This window comes from Labeo rohita, unplaced genomic scaffold (genome assembly GCF_022985175.1).
Source record: "Labeo rohita strain BAU-BD-2019 unplaced genomic scaffold, IGBB_LRoh.1.0 scaffold_68, whole genome shotgun sequence".
In the NCBI taxonomy this organism is placed as follows: domain Eukaryota; kingdom Metazoa; phylum Chordata; class Actinopteri; order Cypriniformes; family Cyprinidae; genus Labeo; species Labeo rohita.
In genome coordinates this window covers 556,622-578,347 of record NW_026129612.1, presented here as the reverse complement: position 1 = coordinate 578,347, position 21,726 = coordinate 556,622, and the positions used below count along the sequence as shown (strand labels likewise).

Genomic DNA, 21,726 nt, shown 5'->3' with positions numbered 1-21,726 from the left:
TTGGAGTAAATTAGGATGTCATCTATGTAGATGATCATGAACTGGTGTAGGTAATCTCGGAATATTTCATGCATAAAGTTCTGGAAGACAGACGGGGCGTTGACAAGCCCATACGGCATTACCCTGTATTCATAATGGCCAGTAGGGGTGATAAAGGCAGTTTTCCACTCGTCCCCTTTGCGTATACGGATAAGATTATACGCACTTCGTAGATCAAGTTTGGTGAACACTTTGGCTCCTCTGAGTTTTTCAATGGCAGCAGGGACGAGTGGAAGTGGATATTTGAATTTAACGGTACCTTCATTGAGAGCTCGGTAATCTATACAAGGTCGTAGGCCACCATCCTTTTTTGCAATGAAGAAGAAGCTGGAGGCAGCAGGGGAAGTGGAGGGACGGATATATCCTTGCTTTAGAGCTTCCTGAATGTACTCCTCCATGGCCTTGGTTTCAGGAATGGAAAGTGGAAAGATTCGTCCTTGGGGCACAGAGGCATCCGGGAGCAGATCTATGGCGCAGTCCCATGGTCGATGTGGTGGCAGGCGGGCAGCTCTCTTGGGGCAAAACACGTCCTGGAATGAAGAATAACAAGGAGGGATGTTAATAGATTGTTTTTCAATGGGGCTTTCGATAGTCGTGGAGTACATGGGGATAGACACAATGGAACGAAGTGGGAGTTTTGGGAAACATTCCGGCCAACAGGTATCTCCCCACTTCAATATTTCTCCTGAACCCCAAGAGAGGATGGGATTGTGCCTCGCCAGCCACGGAGGCCCTAGGACCACATCGATGGTGGAGCCCTCCAGAACCAACAGCCAGATTTCTTCCTCATGACATTGTCCTATTTGTAGATGAATCGGTCCAGCGCGATGTTTCACATCCTTCTTGGAGAGCGATTGTCCTGTAATGGATTGAACATGATATTTTACTTCGGTAGGTGAGGTTTGGAGACCCAGTCGCTGTGCAAGCGCCCCGGAGATGAAGTTCCCCGCGGACCCGGAATCGATGAGGGCTGCCACAGTGAAGGAGACATCATTTGCAGTAAGAATGACGTTAGAAGTGAATGGATTCAACTTCTTGTATATTGGGAGGATTGTACTCACCAAAGGACGCACAGGACGTGTGGGGCAGTCCCGAATCCGGGGACTAGACTGCCCACAATACAGACACAGGCCCATAGCAAAGCGTCGTTGCCGCTCTTGAGGGGTTAACCGACGAGAATCTACTTGCATGGGTTCGTGGGGCTGTTCTGGAGGGCTGTGGTCCGCTGGTGGGCTTGGAGATGCACCTCCAGTGCTCATAGATAAAGATGAATATGATGAGATGCGGGCAGCGCAACGGATGGTCATCTGAATGAAGCGTTCAAGTCCCATCGAGTCATCGTAAGGCGCTAACATCATACGGAGGTTTGGTTCGAGTCCTTGACGATATGTAGTGAGCAACGCCATTTCATTCCAGCCGCTGGCTGCTGCTAAAGTACGAAATTTCACAGAATATTCTTGAATACTGAGTGTGCCTTGACGAAAATGGTATAATTCCTCACCAGCAGAGGTTTCCTGATCTATTCGTCCAAATACCTCCATGAAATGGCGAGTAAATGCAGCATAAGTCTTGACGGGAGGTCCCGCTTGATTCCAGATGGACTCCGCCCACCTTAGTGCGGTGCCTGTGAGACAAGAGATCAGATATCCAATTTTTGAAGAATCAGAATTATACACCTGAGGGTATGTGGCGAACATGATGGAGCACTGGAGGAGAAATCCCTTGCAATCTCCCGCCGCACCAGAGTAGGGCGTTGTGCGCACCATGGGACATACGACAGAGAGTGGCGAAGAAGCATTGTTGACAGACGGTGATGGAGCTGATGATGGTAATGGATTAGGTGCCGTTGGTGATGGTGATGTGGCAAGAATTGCTTGGCGAACGGAATCCACAAGTTCCTGGAAGGGATCAGATGAACTCATAATTACGGTTTAGGTCCAAGCTTCTGTTACGAAGCGGACGGGACACAGATGGTAAGTATGCAATAACAGTTTATTGAAAATGAGTTCAGCTGACAGGATAAGCAGAATAGGTAAGTAGACAATCTTGAGAGAGTTTGAGAGCGTTGTTTGAGAATGTAACCAGTACTTATTTCCGTTGGGTCCACAGATAAGCCGATGAAGACGAAGCCAATGACGAATACCACAATCACACACCACAATTCACAGGACGACACAAGGAAGGCGATCGCTGGGAATCTGAAGGAGAACGAGGAACCAACAAGGAGAACACAGGTAAGTGCAAACAGGTAAGTATAACAGGTAATATGCAGAGATCAGAGAGTCCACTTCGAATAGTCGAGCTTGGACGGTGAATGCAGAGTGGTGTGTGCTTTTATGTGGTGCTTGATTGAAGAGTTGATGGCTGACAGGTGCTGATGATCAGAATTCGGGTGAATGAGAGCGTTGCGTAGTATTGAGGGTGGAGCCTGGCGTGGATGTAACAATTTATTAGCAATTGTTTGGAGTCTGGTCATTTATGACTGGGAACACCACAATCGTGACAGGAATCCGAACACAACCAGAGAGTTAAAGTTTTTTTAGTTGTCCAGCCAAATGAATTATAGTCAGGACACTGGAAATTTGGAAATTACACTGCCCTCCAAAAGTTTGGAAATGCCCTACACCCACACTGACTGTCCCACAACACAGCCATCAACACCCTCCTCCTCCCTCCCACCTACCGTTTTTCAGCCTTCCCTCAAGATCTGTGAAGGTGATTTCTGCAAAGTCTTCAGGAAGCAGAAGATAAGGAAAACCAAAAGTGTCTCTTCAGCCTGCCTTAACCCTCTGGGGTCTGAGGGTGTTTTGGGGCCCTGGAGAAGTTTTGACATGCCCTGACATTAGTGGTTTTTTTCAGTTTCTTAAAAAGATATTAATGGCTAAAGTCTAATTACATTGTAATCAGCACAAACTGGGCTACAATAATATATAAGCAACATGAATGGACATGTTTGTGTTTTTGAGAAAACAACAATTGGGCGTGACAATGGGCACTGAATATTTAGTGGTTCACACCTGAGAGACAAAAGGCCCTTCCCTAATGGCCCATCAATGAGACTGTGACTGTCAGGTAAGAAACAATGTGAGAAGATTCAGAGATTGGGGTTTTAGATTATCTGTATTTTATTTATAACACAGTATAAAATAAACATACATTATGAAGATCAAAGAGCACACTGATCTAACTACAGAGATGTGAACAGATGCTGTGTAATTCCTGAAAACTGTTTTCTGAATTCTGTTCAACAAGTAACACAAGTAAATCATACCTGATATTTAAATGCTTGCAAAACTCATGATCAGTAGTCAAGGAACTTGTTTTACCAATAGAAAATCAGTGTAGTTGAAGATCTGATGTTGGTACAGCGCTCTCACAGGAAAAGTTTGCAGGATTCATCTGTTTTGCAGGTATCAGATCACAAACAACCAAAACAAAACAAAAAAACCAAAAAAGCATGTTCATGTCAGAAGCAATTTAAAGAATCATTGCTAAATAAAAGCATTAGTTCTATAATTTCTATCCCAAAAAATATTTATATAGATATCTGGTCACTAAAATAAATAAATAAATGAATAAATCAGTGAGCATGTTGATAGGCCTGGAGCAATATTGTTACAATATTGTTGATTTTATAGCTATCATATGCACACATGCTTTGTATTTATTATTATACAGTATAAAAACAACATCTGAGAAATTAAATTATTATTAAGCACATTATGTACACGTTTGAGCAGATATTTACAGACAGAGTATTCAACAGTAAAGACTGGTCTAAGCATTTTTAGACTTTTATATCGTCTAAACATTAGCCCTACTTTGTCCATTTGTTTATGAAACATAAAACATTCCTGACGCCTTACAGATGCATTGAAAAGTTGCCTATGATATTTCAAAATGTTGCACTCGATTTCACATATTTTAGTCAGGAATTATAGTTTTGGAAAAAGTCCAACTAGTAAATGCGTTCAAGTTTATGTCACAACAACACATTATCTAATGCCAATAAGAAACATTACTTACACTGTATAAGATCCTCTCGTCCTGTAGCCGTGCTCCCGTTCTGTTTGTGAGATAAACAAGCTTAGCCTGTTCCTCTCAGCGCGTCCTCATCTGGAGTAAATACGAGGCTTTTTCCTCTCAGCTCCTTCTTCCAAAAACAAAAGTATCCGACGCAAACAAGTTGCTGCTTTGTTTACGAGTTGATGTGGGTTCATTTCGCGCGTCTCTCACATTGAAATAACAATAGGTGTGTTCGACTTCATCTGCGGCTACAGGCGGCGATCAACGAGAGTAGCCGAGAGCGGTTGCGGGCGGAGTTGAAAACGGAGGCGTCAAGTCGGACACTTTCTGCTCTCGTTGGTGACTCTCTCGTGGTGTTTGCATGCACTATCACCGATGAAGTGAATTTAATGCTATATTTATCAAATACACAAACTTTTCAAAAGTGTTTTCATGAGCAACAGAAACACGTTTCATACTGCTTAATACAGCGCCATCTGAACAAGAATAATGATCAACATAAACATATACTATTTAAATACTAATAAAGGGGGGTTATATATGCAGTGTTTTATGAATAAATGTGACTCAATATAACATTGCGACTACAGTAAAAACACTTTTACTGCTCTAAAAACACAGATTTGTCAGCATTATCGGACTTGTGGATGTTAGAATAAACCCAAAACACACGTGATCTTTGTCATACAGTGAATCTGGCCAATCATGAAACAGCCCTGTGGTCACCAGAGCTCCTGCGGCCGCTCTAAAGAACCTGCGCCAGCTGATTCAGTCGGCTGCTCTCGAATCGCTATTGTGGTACTTTGATGCCACACGTGACAGTCACAAGGCGTCGGCGCCACCTCAAGTCGGACAAGATTTCTAACCGGCATGCACTGCTTCAAGTCAGAATTTGATCGAGCTGCGCAGCGCTGCGTTAAGTCGAACACACCTAATAGCTCCACCGCGCGTGGGTGTGATCTAATTAGCAGTAATGAGCCCAGAGGGGAAAAACAGGACATGGCATTGGTTTCATACGGATTACTTACACACAGAATATGTGTTTTCGATTAAACTTACACCATTTAAAGACATTTCAAGCTTTCTATAGATATATCTCTCATGTTTGTGTGTCATGTATTCGCTAAACTAAAAATTTTAAGTCACTGAAATAAGGCCATGAAACACATTCAGAACATTAGTTCACAAGACTTTTGAAAACTGGATGTGGTAGGCTAGAGTTTTTTCTACAAAATGATGTGAAAATCATCTCATTCACTCATTTACAGAAAACAATATATTGATTTAAATTTTCTAAGATGTGTTTTGTGACTGAAAGGGAATATGCGAGGGAGTGACAACGGCCATGGATATTTAGTGATTCACACCTGAGAGACAAAAGGCCCTCCTCTAATGGCCCATCAATAAGACTGTGACTGTCAGGTAGAAACAATGAGAGATTCAAAGAACGGAGTTTTAGTATCATCAAAACATACATAATGAAGGTAGCACATTATTGACTACACTGATCTAACCATAGAGACGTTAACAGACTTTGTGTCATTCCTGAAAACTGTTTTCTGAATTCTGTTCAACAAGTGAAATAAATAAATTATACCTGATATTTCAGTGATTGCTGCTTCTTTCCATGGATTTAAGAAACAAAACTCATCATCAGTAGTCCAGGAAATTGTTTTACAATAAAAAAAATCAGTGTAGTTGAACATCTGATGTTGGTACAGCACTCTTCATGTAGCATTCATCTGTGGTGCAGGAATCAGATCACTAGAAAAAAAAAAAAATCTGTAAGCATGTTAATATCAGGAGCATCTGTAATATATACATATAGTACGATTTTGTAGTCATAGACTCACACATGCTTTATACTATCTTAAAAAAATGGCATTTTATATCTGAGAAACTAATTATTGTTTAGCATGTTAAACATCTATTTATGAACAGAGTATTAATAATAAACTTATATCCTATTGTAATATGATAAATAAATAAATCTGATTTTATAGTCATAAACACAAGCATGCTTTGTATATATTATACAATACAAAACCATTTTATGTCTGGGAAACTAATTTATTATTATTAAGCACAACATAAATATCTATTCGTGAACAGAGTATATGACAGTAGTTTTGTCTAAACAATCTTAGACTCTGTCATTCAGTGTTACAGTGTAAACACTATTACTTTTATATCGCGTCATTTTTATTCTATAGAACATTAAAAACATCCTGGAGTCATGAAACATTTCAATGCAATGAAATGAAACATACTTCATAACGTTTCACTTGATTGCACATGTAGTCAGGAATTATAGTTTAGAAAAAATCGAACTACTATAATGTCTACAGGAAATGTCACAGTAACACAACAACTAATGTAAGTAGGCTAATAAAAGAAAGACTTACTCTTTCGGTGGATCTCGCCGTGCGTCTCAAAGCGTTCTTCCTCTGAGAGAAATATAAATCTTTCTCCTCACAGAGCATCTTTCTCCAGTAACAAGATGCAAGCAGCCGAGATAAACAATGAAGACAGTCTCCCTGCTTTGTTTACGTTGATGTGGGCCATACGCCGCTTGCGCCTCCATGTGGCTGATTATAATATTAAAAGTCTAAGTAGCTCTAGGGTGTGATCAAATTAAAAATAATTAGGTCTGACAAAAAAGACTGGACATGGGGTTGGTTTCATACAGATTACTTTAACACATGATATTTGTTTTCGATAAGGCTTATCAGGCTTTCTATAGATATCTCTCTCTCATGTCTCTGTGTGGAGTATTCGCTGAGTTTTAGTTCATTTTAGTGACGCATTTCTTAATGACGATCACAGACAACAACGCAGCAGACTGCACACCCTGTTTGTTTGCTTTATTTCACAAAACCACAGAGTGCTGTTGTTATTATGAGTGTACACAAATTAAAGTAGATTCCTTACAGATTCCATTGATGTATTGCTCTTATCTGTACGATCAAAAATGGCGGAGTAATTTAAGTTCTTTTTGGCGTTATCAGAAAAACTGCCACAAACCGCGCTGGCGTGTTTTTCAACCACAGAGGGTTAAACAGCTAAAACATGAATCATTACCTGTGTTCTGCAATTCATTTCTGTAATTTTTCTCCATCTCTAATTATTGCCTCTTTCTGTAGTATTATTATGTAGATACATATGCACATCTTTTTATTAAAGCTGTATAGAGAGTAAATGATGCACAAATCTGTACACAAATCTTCTGTTCCAGATTCATACACATTATTTATTTTAAGTCCTTATTTAAATGTTTTTCTATTCTCATGTCAGATATGCATGTATGTACCAGGAGTATCTTAAAAAACACAACAAATTCCTTGTTTGTTTGTGCACACCTGGCGAATAAAGCTAATTCTGATTCTGTCTAGTGACAATGCTAAAATACTTTGTTCCTGCCATTAAGTAGATGTCTGCTTTATTGGAGTATGAATGTGTTTGTTAACTTAAGTGACTTATATATACAGATACTTCTTTCTGAAATTGCACAAAAATAAACTGTACAGACGACTGTGTTATAGTGATGTCTGATTGTCAACCTAATGCTGCTGTGTGTTTGTAGGTTGTCTGGATGTATGGTGACAGAGAAAGGTTGTGGTTACGTATCTTCAGCACTAAATTCAAACCCCACACACCTGAGAGAGCTGGATCTGAGCTACAATCACCCTGGTGATTCAGGAGTCAAACTGCTCAACCATTCAAACTACAGACTGGAGAAAGTCAAGTACGTTGAGCAGCAAGAGTTTTATGTTTTATTATGAACTAGTTTATTTTTATGAACTCCTCAGTTTGTGTTTCAGACTGAAAAATCTGTGGAAAAAAAAAATCACACATATGTACCTCTAAATGACACTTCCCTTTGCAAGCAAAAGCTTCTAAGTTCATCAGAAGACAGGAATCAAATCATAAGATTTTAAGATGAATGACAGCATGCATATGAGCCAGATTTCAATTATCCAGCTGCAAAGTGTTATCCTGTTTAAAGTATTCATACGTTTCATTCAGTTGATTGCTGATGAACATGATACATGACAACAACTCATGATGTACCCTATATAATGCAGTTCCCTTTCGAGGGAACATCGAACTGCATCCTCTAGGGCAGTGGTTCCAAACCATGTTCCTGGAGGCCCCCCAACACTGTTTGTTTTCATGTCTCCTTAATCAAACACACCTGATTCAGATCATCAGCTCATTAGTAAAGACTCCAAGACCTGAAATGGGTGTGTCAAACAAAGGAGAGATGCAAAATGTGCAGTGTTGGGGGACCTCCAGGAATGTGGTTGGGAACCACTGCTCTAGGGGTTGCTATGGGGAACGCCTTCTTCGTGACCTGTGTCTGAAGCCTGCATTAAAAATGACGTTAATATTGGGCGGCGACGGCCTATGACGTCACTTCCGGTCAACCACAGTATAAAAGGGCTCTAGTAGAACAGATCATCCTCTTCTTCGTCTTCAGGGACTGTTTTGTTTGAAGCTGTGCATCCCCGGTAAGCTTTATCTTTCTTACCTCATTATGGCAAACACTAGCAAGGCGTTTAAGAAGTGTGTGGATCTGTGTCCTCATTATTTGACACCTGATGACACACACAATCTTTGCATCATGTGTTTGAGTGAGGAGCATGCACACTATGTCCTCAAGGGGGCAGTTTGTGAGGATTGTAAGAGTCTTCCCATGAAGAAGCTCCACTCTTGTTTGTTCCTCTTTTCGAGGAAGCAGGGGCAGCCTGAAACCGCAGGAAACTGAGTTTGTGGGGATCACAGATGAACCCAACTGATAAGTTGGATAAGGAGCTTTGCCTTTCATGCTAGTCGGTTGGGGATGAGAGCGAGCTGCTGGGTGACGATGCGATTTCTCTGACATGTCTGAGCCAGTGCTCTGCTGGGCTCCAGCCAGGAAGAGCAGGAGATGTTGGATGAGGAGGAGGAAGTTGATTCTGAACCCTCTCAGTGTTCCTGCCCTGCGTATGATGAGCTGTTGGAGGTTATGTAATGCGCCACGGCGAGGTTGGACTTCTCGTGGACGTGGGCTAAGAAGGTGGCACCACGGTATCGTCTCGATGAGTGTTGCCTTTCTGATCATAAGCCCCCAGCTCAAGTGAGCCTTCCATTCCTTCCCAACCTTTATACAGACATGGAATATGCTATTTTCATAGTGCATTCATAGATTCCAGCATACTAGTTATGATACGAGAGGATGCCTCCTATAGAAGAGACGCTAGCTAGCTATCTCTCTGTGGGGGAAACATCCTCCCTTAAGGTTCCCTACCTGCCATCCAAGCCCTTCGGGATTAGGGATGCAACGATTAACCGATTTCACTATTAACCGCGCTTTAATTCATCACAATTAATTAATCGTAAAGGCTTCTCAACACCGCGTTTCTGTTGCACGGAACGAAACTGCTGCAACTAATCAAAGTTTTGCCAACTGTGCCCTAGTTTAACCCTCTGGGGTCTGAGGGTGTTTTGGGGCCCTGGAGAAGTTTTGACATGCCCTCACATTTGTGCTTTTTTCAGTATCTTAAAAACATATTAATGGCTAAAGTTTGATTACATTGTAATCAACACAAACTGGGCTACAATAATATGTAAGAAACATTAATGTACATGTTTGTGTTTTTGAGAAAACAACGTTTATGCATGGTTAGTGAAAAACTGAAATCTTTAAGTCACTGAAATAAGACCATGAAACACATTCAGAACATTTGTGCACAAGACTTTTGAGAACTGGATGTGGTAGGCTAGAGTTTTTTCTACAAAAAGATGTGAAAATCATCTCATTCACACGTTTACAGAAAACAATATATTGATTTAAATTTTCTAAAAAATGTTTTGTGACTGAAAGGGAATATGCAAGGGAGTGACAACGACCATGAATATTTAGTGATTCACACCTGAGAGACAAAAGGCCCTCCTCTAATGGCCCATCAATGAGACTGTGACTGTCAGGTAGAAACAATGAGAGATTCAAAGAATGGAGTTTTAGACTATTTGTATTTTATTTACAACACAGTATCATCAAAACATACATAATGAAGGTCAAAAGCACATTACTGACTACACTGATCTAACCATAGAGATGTGAACAGACTTTGTGTCATTCCTGAAAACTGTTTTCTGGATTCTGTTCAACAAGTGAAACAAGTAAATTATACCTGATATTTAAGTGATTGCTGCTTCTTTCCATGGATTTAAGAAACAAAACTCATCAGTAGTCCAGGAAATTGTTTTACAATAATAAAAAAAAATCAGTGTAGTTGAACATCTGATGTTGGTACAGTATTCTTCATGTAACATTCATCTGTGGTGCAGGAATCAGATCACTAGAGAAAACAAAACAAAACAAAAAAAAACAAACATCTGTAAGCATATTAATATCAGGAGCATCTGTAATATATACATATAGTATGATTTTGTAGTCATAGACTCACACATGCTTTATACTATCTTTAAAAAATAGCATTTTATATCTGAGAAACTAATTATTATTGTTTAGCACCTTAAACATCTATTCATTAACATAGTATTAATAATAAACTAATAGTATCCTATTGTTATACGATAAATAAATAAATAAATATGATTTTATAGTCATAAACACAAGCATGCTTTGTATGTCTTATACAATACAAAGCCATTTTATGTCTGAGAAACTAATGTATTATTATTAAGCACGTCATAAACATCTATTTGTGAACAGAGTATATGACAGTAGTTTTGTCTAAACAATCTATTGTAAACACTATTACTTTTATATCGCGTCATTTTTATTTTATAGAACATTAAAAACATCCTGGCGTCGTCAAACATTTCGATGCAATTAAATGAAACATACTTCATAACGTTTCACTCGACTGCACGTGTAGTCAGGAATATCACAGTAACACAACAACTAATGTAAGTAGGCTAAAAAAAAGAAAGACTTACTCTTTCGGTGGATCTCGCCGTGCGTCGCATAGCGCTCTTCCTCTGAGGGAAATATAAATCTTTCTCCTCACAGCACGTCTTCTTCCAGTAACAAGATGCAAGCCACTGACGTCACCGTCTGTGCTTCCAGGTCAGAGAGCAACTGTCCATCAAAAGCTCATTAGCCAATCAGAGTAGATCGCTGTTAAGCCCGCCCCCACGAGAGGTTTGTGCCAAAACAGCAAACGGAAATTTGCGAAGTGTAATCGAAAGCTGTGGCAACGCATTCAGAATCCATGATTCGCGAAAACGATTCTTTGAAAATCATTAACAAAGAATGAAGCATATTTGAAGAGCATGTTAAATTTGTGCGACTGAATTCATTTTTTCATTTTCATTGTGTTTTTCTTCTTCTTTTCTATTTTTGATCGTTTCTTGGAAAGTTACATTCAGTTTTATAAAGTTACGTTCATTCTTATTGGCACAAAAATAATCCCATACTATGGCTGAGGCACCAAACAGCGAAACTGTTTCCTCCGAAGAAGCGCCTGAAGTCAGCAGTTTGGGATTATTTTGGGTACACAAAGAATGACCAGGGCGTCATTGAAGATGACGGATCACCTTTTTGCAAAACGTGCCGTAAAAAGGTTTCTGCTAAAGGATCGAACACATCTAATTTGATGCAGCACCTGCGGGATCACCATTCAGCTTTGCACGCTCAAGTAAAGGTAATGCATAACTAAGTTAAATTCCGTGACAAATTACTTGAATGATATACGTTGGTAGGGAATTAAATATTAATGAATCAACACTGTAGCGGTGAGAGTTGTGCACGACTTTCAGTGCAACGTAAACAAACGATCTGTTGCACGAATTATTACAAATTATTAAAATGGTTATGTATGGATGAAAGCTGATGATAACAACAGTTCATTGAAGTTAATTTTAGTCTTTTATACTGATAATGATAACATTAACATTATTATAAATTATAGTAATAAACTTGTTAATGTAATTAAATACTGAAAATTATCTTATATCATTATTGCAACTCCAGTCAAAGTTCATCTTGTTATTGATCATTTTATTTAAATTTTTCTTATTCACTTTTAGCTCAAGACTAGTGGTGTAGCTGCAGTTCAACAACCAACTGTAGCAGAATCCTTTGCAAAGTGTGTGACTTATGCTCCCACTTCAAAACAAGCCCAGGATTTGAATAAAGCAGTGGCCTATTTCATCTCCAAAGATATGATGCCATTTCAGATTGTGGAAAAACCTGGATTTCTTCATCTGATGAAAAAGGCAGTGCCACAATACAAAGTTCCTAAAAGAAGCTACTTCTCCACAATAAATAACACTTTAAAATATAAGGAGTTTTCATGTGATTTTCTTAACTAATAGTGTTTTGAAATGAATGAAGAATAATTGTGATAACCGTGAAACCGTGATTATTCCTCAGACTATAATCATATAACCAAAATCTATAAATCATTGCATCCCTATTCAGGATACATCTTGCTTGAACGGCAGGGCATACGCAGCAGCAGGTCAGGCTGTAGCCTCGTTGCACACGATTGTGGTGCTTCAGACCTATCAGGCTGACCTGCTGAAGGACCTGGATAAAGGTCAGGGGCTTTCCCCTGAGGAGGTAGCGGAACTGCGTTGCACCACGGATTTAGCTATCCGTAAACCTGGCAGACATTGGGAAGGAAGAGAAGGGCTTTCTCCTCGATGTGCCGTTTTGCCTTCCGAACGTTTTGATGCTTCCATTGAGACGGTGGTAGAAAAGGTCAGGGAGCCGAAGGCACGTTCCACTGCCTTTAAAAGGTCCACGTCTCAGCCCGAACAACAGAGGGGTCCTGGGCAACAGAAGGCTAGTGTTGCGGCTCATGCTCCTCTACCTGTGAAGGGGCATGAGCCGCAAAGGAGGTCAGCAATGTCTGTGGGAGGTGATCCAGACGAGGCATTCCCAATGCTCTTCCCAATGTCTGGACCAGAGTAAGGAGGTGGAATCTCGCACTTGGTTTTGTGTTCTTCCTATGTTTCAGGGTTAGAGGCGGGACACCTATTTGCCACTTGATGGTGATGGATGTCTATTCGAATCAATTCTGTATCCGGTGGCCTCATGCTCACCAGATTCTGCAACAGAGTCACTAGGTGCTATGGAAGTAGCCTCTTTGGTTGGATCCCCGTTACATCACTGCAACCCCAGGGCCTGTTGGTTTTTCTATTCAGGTAACCTCCAGAATGGTGTGCTCCCTCACATCCTGATGCCGTTGCTTTGAGGAGCTGCCTGTTCAGGCCGGGCTACCCATGTCTTGCCTCGAAGAGCATCATGGGAGCCAGATTTAGCCCTCTCCTGTGTCAGATCTTCTATTGCAGAGGCATAAAGCAGCTTTGCTTTCTATTTCCACTCTGCCCTCATGGTTAATAAGCGAATTGCCACTCTGAGGAGTCCAGTAGCTTCAGCATACTGCCCTATTTGGGTAATGAAGGTCCTTGGGCTCCTGGAGCTCCATAGAATAGCAGCCTTGGGTCATTAACTAGGCCTCTCTCTCTGCCCCTGTAATGTCTCTCTTCATCGGATGAGTGTGGCAATGCTCCCTTCACTAAGGGTCTTCTGTGAGCATGCCATTCCTAAGCGGAGTGCCCGAGTACCTCTCCAATGTCAAGAGAAGGGCCTCCACTCCCCATGGCTCTGGTTGCTTAAATATTCCAGGTTGTAGCTCCTGGTGGGATGCTGGTGGATCAAGCCAATATTGCTTCCCTCATGAAGTAAGGTTGTCTTATGAGAATGCTGTTCCCTGTTGATCAATCAAGTTTTCTGTGTATCTAGAGAGAGTTGAATTTCTCTGCTCTGGGGGCATCCCACTCAGGTCGCTCAATATTGAGCGCTGCAGTGCTCCTCTCATGGACGGTCACTTTGAGCAGAATTCTACTTTCTTAGAGCTTAGAACTTCCCTCTAATTCGGGTTGAGTTCTCCGCTTCCCAGAGCTTCATGAGTCACATAGGGCTTGAGTCCTATTAGAAAGAGCCTCGAGCATTGTGAACAGTATTTTTCTATCTCAGTGCTCACGCTAGCCTCTGGGCACTTTCTGAAATCCAAGTTGTGGTAAGGACATGCATTAGCTCTTGAATCTTTTCTGAAACTCCTGCATGGTATGGGTTACGCATTCAACCTCGTTCCCATTCTCTGAGTTGGCTCAGGCCCCGGTTCACCTTGGGCCCCACTCCACTTATGCATCCTTGAGCATCTGCTACCTAGGACTCGTCGAGGTAGCTCCTACACTACGCTCCCTTAGTAACATTATTTTTAACCCTCTGGGGTCTAAGGGTGTTTTGGGGCCCTGGAGAAGTTTTGACATGCCTTGACATTGGTGTTTTTTTCAGTATCTTAAAAACATATTAATGGCTAAAGTCTAATTACATTGTAATCAGCACAAACTGGGCTACAATAATATATAAGCAACATGAATGTACATGTTTGTGTTTTTGAGAAAACAATGTTTATGCATGGTTACTGAAAACCTATTTTTTTTAAGTCACTGAAACAAGACTAAGAAACACATACAGAACATTTGTTCACAAGACTTTTGAGAACTGGATAGAGTTGGTGAGAGTGGTAGGCTAGAGTTTTTTCTACAAAATGATGTGAAAATCATCTCGTTCAGTCATTCACAAAAAAACAATATACTTATTTAAATTATCTAAGACATGTTTTGTGATCGAAAGGGAATATGCGAGGGAGTGACAATGGCTATTGAATATTTATTCACACCTGAGAGACAAAAAGCCTTCCTCTAATGGCCCATCAATGAGACTGCTTAGCAGTACAAGATCCTCCCCTTTGGCCTGTCCCTGTCACCTCGCATCTTTATGAAAATCGCGGAGGCTGCCCTTGCCCCTCTCAGGAAATGGGCATACGCATTCTCAATTATCTCAACAACTGGCTAATTCTGGCACACTTGCGAGAAGTGGTTTGCGCCCACAGGGACGTGGTTCTCAACCACCTTGCTCGATTGGGAATTTGGGTCAACTGGAAAAAGATCAAACTCTCCCCGCTGCAGAGTATCTCTTTTCTCATGGCATCCTCAGCCATGGTCACACTGCTGGGCCTGATACATATGAGACTGCTGCTGCACTGGCTTAATACCCGAGTCCCGAGATGTGCATGGCACCAAGGTGCACATTGTGTGAACACCACACCTCTGTGTCGTAAAACCTTCAGCCCTTGGGAAGACATTTTGTTTCTATGGGCAGGGGTGCTCCTAGAACAAGTGTCCAGACGCATCATTATGACAGATGCTTCCAAGACAGGTTGGGGCACCATATGCAATGGGCATGCAGTCTCAGGGGTCTGGACAGGCCCCCGGCTGCATTGGCATATCAATTGTCTGGAGTTGCTGACAGTGCTTTTCACTTTGAAGAGGTTCCGGCCTTTGGTTCAGGGCAAGCATGTGTTGGTCCGTACAGACAACACAGCGACTGTAGCGTACATCAACCACCAGGACAGTGTACGCTCCTTTCGCATGTTGCAACTGGCCTGCCATCTCCTACTCTGAAGCCAGCACAGACTGTGCTGTGTCTAAAGTGTCTGCATGCCACTCACATTCTGGGCAAACTCATTTGTGTGGCTGATTCTCTCTCACAGCAAATTTGCTTTGGGGCGAGTGGAGGCTCCACCCTCAGACGGTCCAGCTGATCTGGAGTCAATTCGGCCAGGCACAGGTAGATCTGTTTGCCTCATGGAATCCCCTCACTGCCAGTTATGGTACGGCCTGACCGAGGCCCCCCTCGGTACGGATGCAGTGAGCCTCATTACACAGACACTGTGCAAAGTCAGGGAGGACAAGGAACAGATTCTTCTGGTGGCCCCGTTTTGACCCAACAGAACTTGTTTTTTTGGAGCTCATGCTCCTATCATCGATTCCTCCCTGGCGCATTCCTCTGAGGAAGGCCCTCCTATCACAGGGGAAGGGCACAATCTGGCACCCATGCCCAGATCTCTGGAACCTCCATCTATAATCCCTTCAAAGATCTTCCACCCGCAGTGGTGACCACCCTTGTAAAGGCCAGAGCCCCCTCCACTAAGCAGTTGTACATCCTGAAATGGCGCATTTTTGTAAACTGGTGTTCTTCCCAAAGGAAGGACCCACAGAGATGTGGCATAGAATCAGTGCTATTCTTCCTACAAGGAGGCCTGGATAGGCACCTGTCTGCTTCAACACTCAAGGTCCAGGTGGCAGCTTTATCGGCCAACCATGACTTGGTGGAAGGCAGATCAGTGGGGAGGCACGATTTGGTCATTAGATTCCTCAGAGGTACCCAATGGTTGAACCCTCCCAGGCTGCACTCACTTCTGTCAAACGAGTGGGAGATCTTCAAGCCCTCTCCGTCAACAATTCATGCCTGGACTTTGGGCCTGCAAACTCTCACATTGTCCTGAGACCCCGGCCTAGATACGTGCCCAAGGTACCCACCACTCCCTTCAGAGATCAGGTGGTAACCTTGCAAACTATCCTTTCCCAGGAAGGCAACCCCAACCTATCCCTGTTATGCCCAGTCTATGCTCTGCGCACTTATATTAAACATACTCAGAGTTTCAGACGTTCTGAACAGCCCTTTGTCTGTTTTGGAGGACAGCAGAAGGGGAAGCAAAGGATCTCTACCAGGCCAGAGGCTTACCCTGCCTGCTGGGAGTGAGAGCCCACTTGACCAGGGGAGTCACTGCCTCGGCAGCTTTGGCGAATGGGGCCTTTTTAACACACATTTGCAGAGCTGAAGGTTGGGCTACACCTAACACATTCGCCAGGTTTTATAATCTGCAAATGGAATCGGTGCCTTCCAGAGTCCTTAACGCAAGCTCTTCGACTCAGGAGACTGGTGCGGTGTAGAGTTTACAATAGTGCTTCCCCTTATGCCAATTATGCTTATTCAGTTCAGTAAGTTTCCTTGCGTGAACCATGAATCACTCTTTTCCATCACTCTAGCACATCACACGTAGCTAGGTTCAGCGGAGGAACTTGCAGTAAGAATCCAATACAAGGTAGTTTGTCTTTTGTGAACTCTTGTATTGGGTTGGTTCTCCACATGCAGTGGCTCTTCATGCGGCCCCATGTGTTTTCCCCACCTATATTCCCTAGAGATGCGGTGTTTCCCATGAGACAGGTTTGTCTCTAGGTTCTGAGTTTTTGGTAGTCTCTCCTTATGTGGAGCCCACCTCAGAATTCTTCCTATGTAGTACTCCCTCTGTGAGTCCTAGGTGGTTATTCACGTTACCTCTCCTTCCGGCAGGATGTGATATCTGTAGTGTCTCTCCCCCCTTGGGGGCAATGGACACTGTCCTAACATTGGAGCTACGTGCATGGATTGTGTTCCGATTGATATGATCCCTACACACTGTTCATTGCTCCCTACATCCTGAGTAGGGGAAATCCGTTGAAGTTTACTTCACTTCGGAATATTCCTTCATGAATTTGTGCTGTGCCGATGCCTGCGCAGACGAAAAGAAGTGTGACATCATATACCTCTGTAAATGAATACAATTTAAATTCACGTCTCGCACACTTTAACACCCTCTGAATGGAACATATACACTTGTTTCGAACTGGAATCATGCCAAAGATCCTGTGATGTCCACTTTACAGGGCACTTATGGTCGAATAGAACAAACGTCATTCGTGATAAGAGATACATACGAAAGACTGGGATTGGGAAACGCTGCAATAAGGTGAGTAGGACCAGAGTAAATATTGTATCAGCTTTCCAGCGTTGGAGAGAACCAAAGGGGTGGGAAGGCCGGGGGTGCTTTGGGTTGCTTTGGGGGGTGCATGATTTAGCCTTAAAAATGGCGAAAATGGTGAGAAATGAGAAACAGGAAGTGTCTAATAACATTTGCACACTTTGTCTGATTTTGATCAAACTTCAGCAGTTTGTTCATTGTATAATGCCGATCACATAGATGTGACTATTAGGAGTCAAAGTTGTAGTGCCACCAACTGGCAGCAGGAAGTGTGTAATTTTCAAAATGCTTTAAAATCAGCCCCTTAATTTTACTCAATTTCCTTCAAAATTCATCACAATAATGTCAAAAGGAAACGTTCTTAGGAAATGTCCTTAGTTTCATACATGTATCTTGCTCACAGACACGAAAAACATTAAAAATATCATACATGTAAACTGGCAGATGAAGACTGTAATACCAGGGATGACCACCAGAGGGATCATAGGATAAGGAATCTTTTTTAACTCTAATCCTATTCAGCTCATTCTCAGGGTATTCAAATGAAAAATAATGCATAGAATCAGTTGATATGTACTGTACTGTCAGAATACTTTTACATTGTTTTTATATAAATGCTATTATTGCATTAATGCTATAAAAGAGCATTCAAATATATTTATAGATAGTAGTCTGCCAGTCAACAGGCATTTTCGATGCGCTCCCGGCATCCCATGTTTGAATCCTGACTCGAGGGCCTTTCCCGATCCCATCCTCCACTCTCTTTCCCACTTCCCCTCCTGTCAATTCTGATCTGTCCTGTCACAATAAAGGCAAAAAATAGATGAATAAAAAACAGGCATTTTGGTGCCTGGTACCAAGCTTACCTAATAAAGATGCCAGTTTGGAGCTGGGGGAGGAGTTTGATGTCTCAAAGCAGGCACAGTGTGTCTTCAGGGCATCTGGGAGAGATGGATCCCCAGGGCATCCAACATCTTTCCTGCTGTAATTGATAATACTCTTGATACTGTGGGATTGTGAATCTGTTTAAGATATGCTGATCCTATGACATATCATCTCATGAAAAACTAAGATGAAGTACACCGTATTTAAAATTTAAGGTAAATATGATATATGTAAACATCTTTCACATGAAATATCTTATTTAGGCATTTTGTATGATCCCTCTTATTTTGGTAAAATAATTTACCCTTTGCAGATTCTGCAAGGTGTATGTAAACGTTTGACTTCAACTGTATATACACTTGAAGCTGTTCATGGTATTCTATACATGCATTGTTGTATTTTAGGACAAGATTTTTTGGACTGTATTTTTGGACTTTTTTTTTGTTGTTGTTTGTTTGTTTTTACAATATAGGAGTTCCTGAAGGTTGATTAATAGCTGTCATGTATTTCTAGTTCCTGAATATGTTCTTTTAATGTTTTTCAACCTTTAAATAGTTCACTCAGTTCTTAGCTCACTACAATCCTTAGCACACAGTCACTACACACAGTCAAAATAATAATAGTAAATAATAGTAGAATAGTTTTCACTTATTAATTAAGCTTAATGAATCGAGATTAATAAAAATATTCCACATGGTCCAAACCAATCTTACAAAAGTATGACTTACAATAGGTTTACTTAACTAAGAACATTTCAGGAAACAAATATTAACAATAAGGTCCAGCTTAAGGTATAATATAAGAACAGAGTAGCATTAAGAAGGTTTCGGGAAATGCAGCCCAGTGCTTTTTAAGTAATTAGCAAAATTTTAAATTGTATATTATGTTTAATAGGGAGCCAGTGCAGTGTTGATAGAATCGGGCTAGTATGGTCATACGTCCTGGTTCTAGTAAGGACTCTAGCTGCTGCATTTTGGACTCCCCTGATCACAAGAAGCAGACTAGTGACTGACTATGGACTAGGCTATGGTGTTTAGCATCCTTGTTGAAGTGCCTGCCTCCCATGCCAGTGACCCAAGAGTCCCACTGAGAGCAGGGCAGTTAGGACCAGACACTAACACTAACATCCACCCAGAGTACACTAGCAACACATTAGCAACCACCCAGACACAAGGGGGACTGCCTAGCTACAGCTATAATTTTCATACTCAAACTTCAAATTTTCGAAACTACTTCCAGATTTCAGACTACGCTTTTATCCAGTTTAGTGATTTGAATGTGACTGTATGTGTTTTTTAGTGTGGATCATGGAGGAGAATCCAGGATTACAGCAGGACCACGAAAATGTATGTCTACACACACACACACACATACAGCTTTAGTGATTGTTTTGTGCTATAAATGTCTCTGTTCTTGTCTTCAGATGCCTATTTTCTCACACTGGATCCAAACACAGCAAACACTAAACTCATTCTATCTGAGGACAACAGAGAGGTGACACGTGTAAGTGAGAAACAGCCATATCCTGATCGTCGAGAGAGATTTGATTTTTGGTCTCAGGTGTTATGTAGAGAGAGTGTGTGTGGACGCTCTTACTGGGAGACTGAGTGGAGTGGAAATGATGGTGTATTTATATCAGTGTCATATAAGAGCATCAGCAGGAAGGGAGCTGGTTATGAGTGTGTGTTTGGACGTAATGATCAGTCCTGGAGTTTATACTGCAGTCCGTCCAGTTACTCATTCAGACACAATAACATACAGACTGATCTCCCTGTGAAGCCCATTATTTGTAGAATAGGAGTGTATGTGGATGTGAGTGCAGGAACTCTGTCCTTCTACAGCGTCTCTGACACAATCAACCTTATCCACACAGTCCAGACCACATTCACTCAGAAGCTCTATTCTGGGTTTATTGTTTGTTCTGGATCATCAGTGAAATTGTGTTGATGAATGAGAATAGATTAATGAGAGATTCTACCCATAATGCTTTTAGCTGCATGATAATTAACAGTGAGATGTTATAGAGTCTCTTATTTTCTCTTCATTATATTAATGCTGCAGCTGAAATTTTGTTAGTGAAATGTGCGTAATAAATCTTCATACAGGCAGTAAGATCAGTGTGTATGTGTGTTTGAGTCCTGCCGAGTAACGATGTGTATGTGTGGTTTTCTCTGCCTACATTTGTGCCAATGGAGTTTTTTGTAGTGTCACATCAATAATTTGTATTATTACAAATATATATATATATATATATATATATATATATATATATAGTATTATCAGAATTACCTTTTAGTTGAAAAGTACATTTCACAAAACATGATTCATCTAGAACATGTCATTCTTATATCTTATCTTTTGTTTAATTTGTGCAGAAATTGTAGTAAAGGTGAAGTGGTTGCTAGGTAGACTTGGCCGTCACTATGGAGTGTCGGTAAGGACAAGCAGACAGGAACCCCAATTAAATGACTTTCTTATACATGCAAAGAAAAGGAGAAATATACATAAATTAAATGAGTCTAGAATAAATAGGATAACATTTAAACATCTGTACATTACATTGTAATAAAATATATAAGCAATACCACACAAGTAGACGTGAGATATACTGTATATTGGTACGGCTGTGATCACAGCGTAATCACAGCGTGCCGATATACAGCCATATCTCAGCCATATCTCTCATATAGATAATTTATCACTAGAAAAACTGAAATAACCATATGAATGTGTTGTGTGATCATTTAAGACACTTTTTTATTAGCATTTACAATGACAAGCAATATATAACACAGCAATTCATAGTGCAACAGTTACAGGGATTTACATAAATCCATGTTACTTTATTTATTCACACTTTTTATTATTTTTACCTCACAAATTGACAAAGTAGCCTACTCCATTTCAGAAAAAAAAAATTTCAACCCCTCCCCTCTTACTCACCCATCCAACATGCCAGTCATAAAAATAAATACATTGAAAGTTAACTTGCAAAAATAATTAAACAAAAAAAGTAAAATTAAAATGTGAAAAGTTTTCATCAAATAGTATATTTCCAGATAGTACATGCACATCTGCAAGATGTCTGTTAAAGATCTCTTGATCT

The 21,726-nt window shown here is 41.0% G+C and overlaps 1 pseudogene; it reads left to right on the top strand.

The window, feature by feature from the left end:
- LOC127161590 (NACHT, LRR and PYD domains-containing protein 12-like) overlaps positions 1-20,804 on the top strand; it is a 32,146-nt pseudogene extending 11,342 nt beyond the window's left edge.
- The last annotated feature ends 922 nt before the right edge of the window (positions 20,805-21,726 follow it).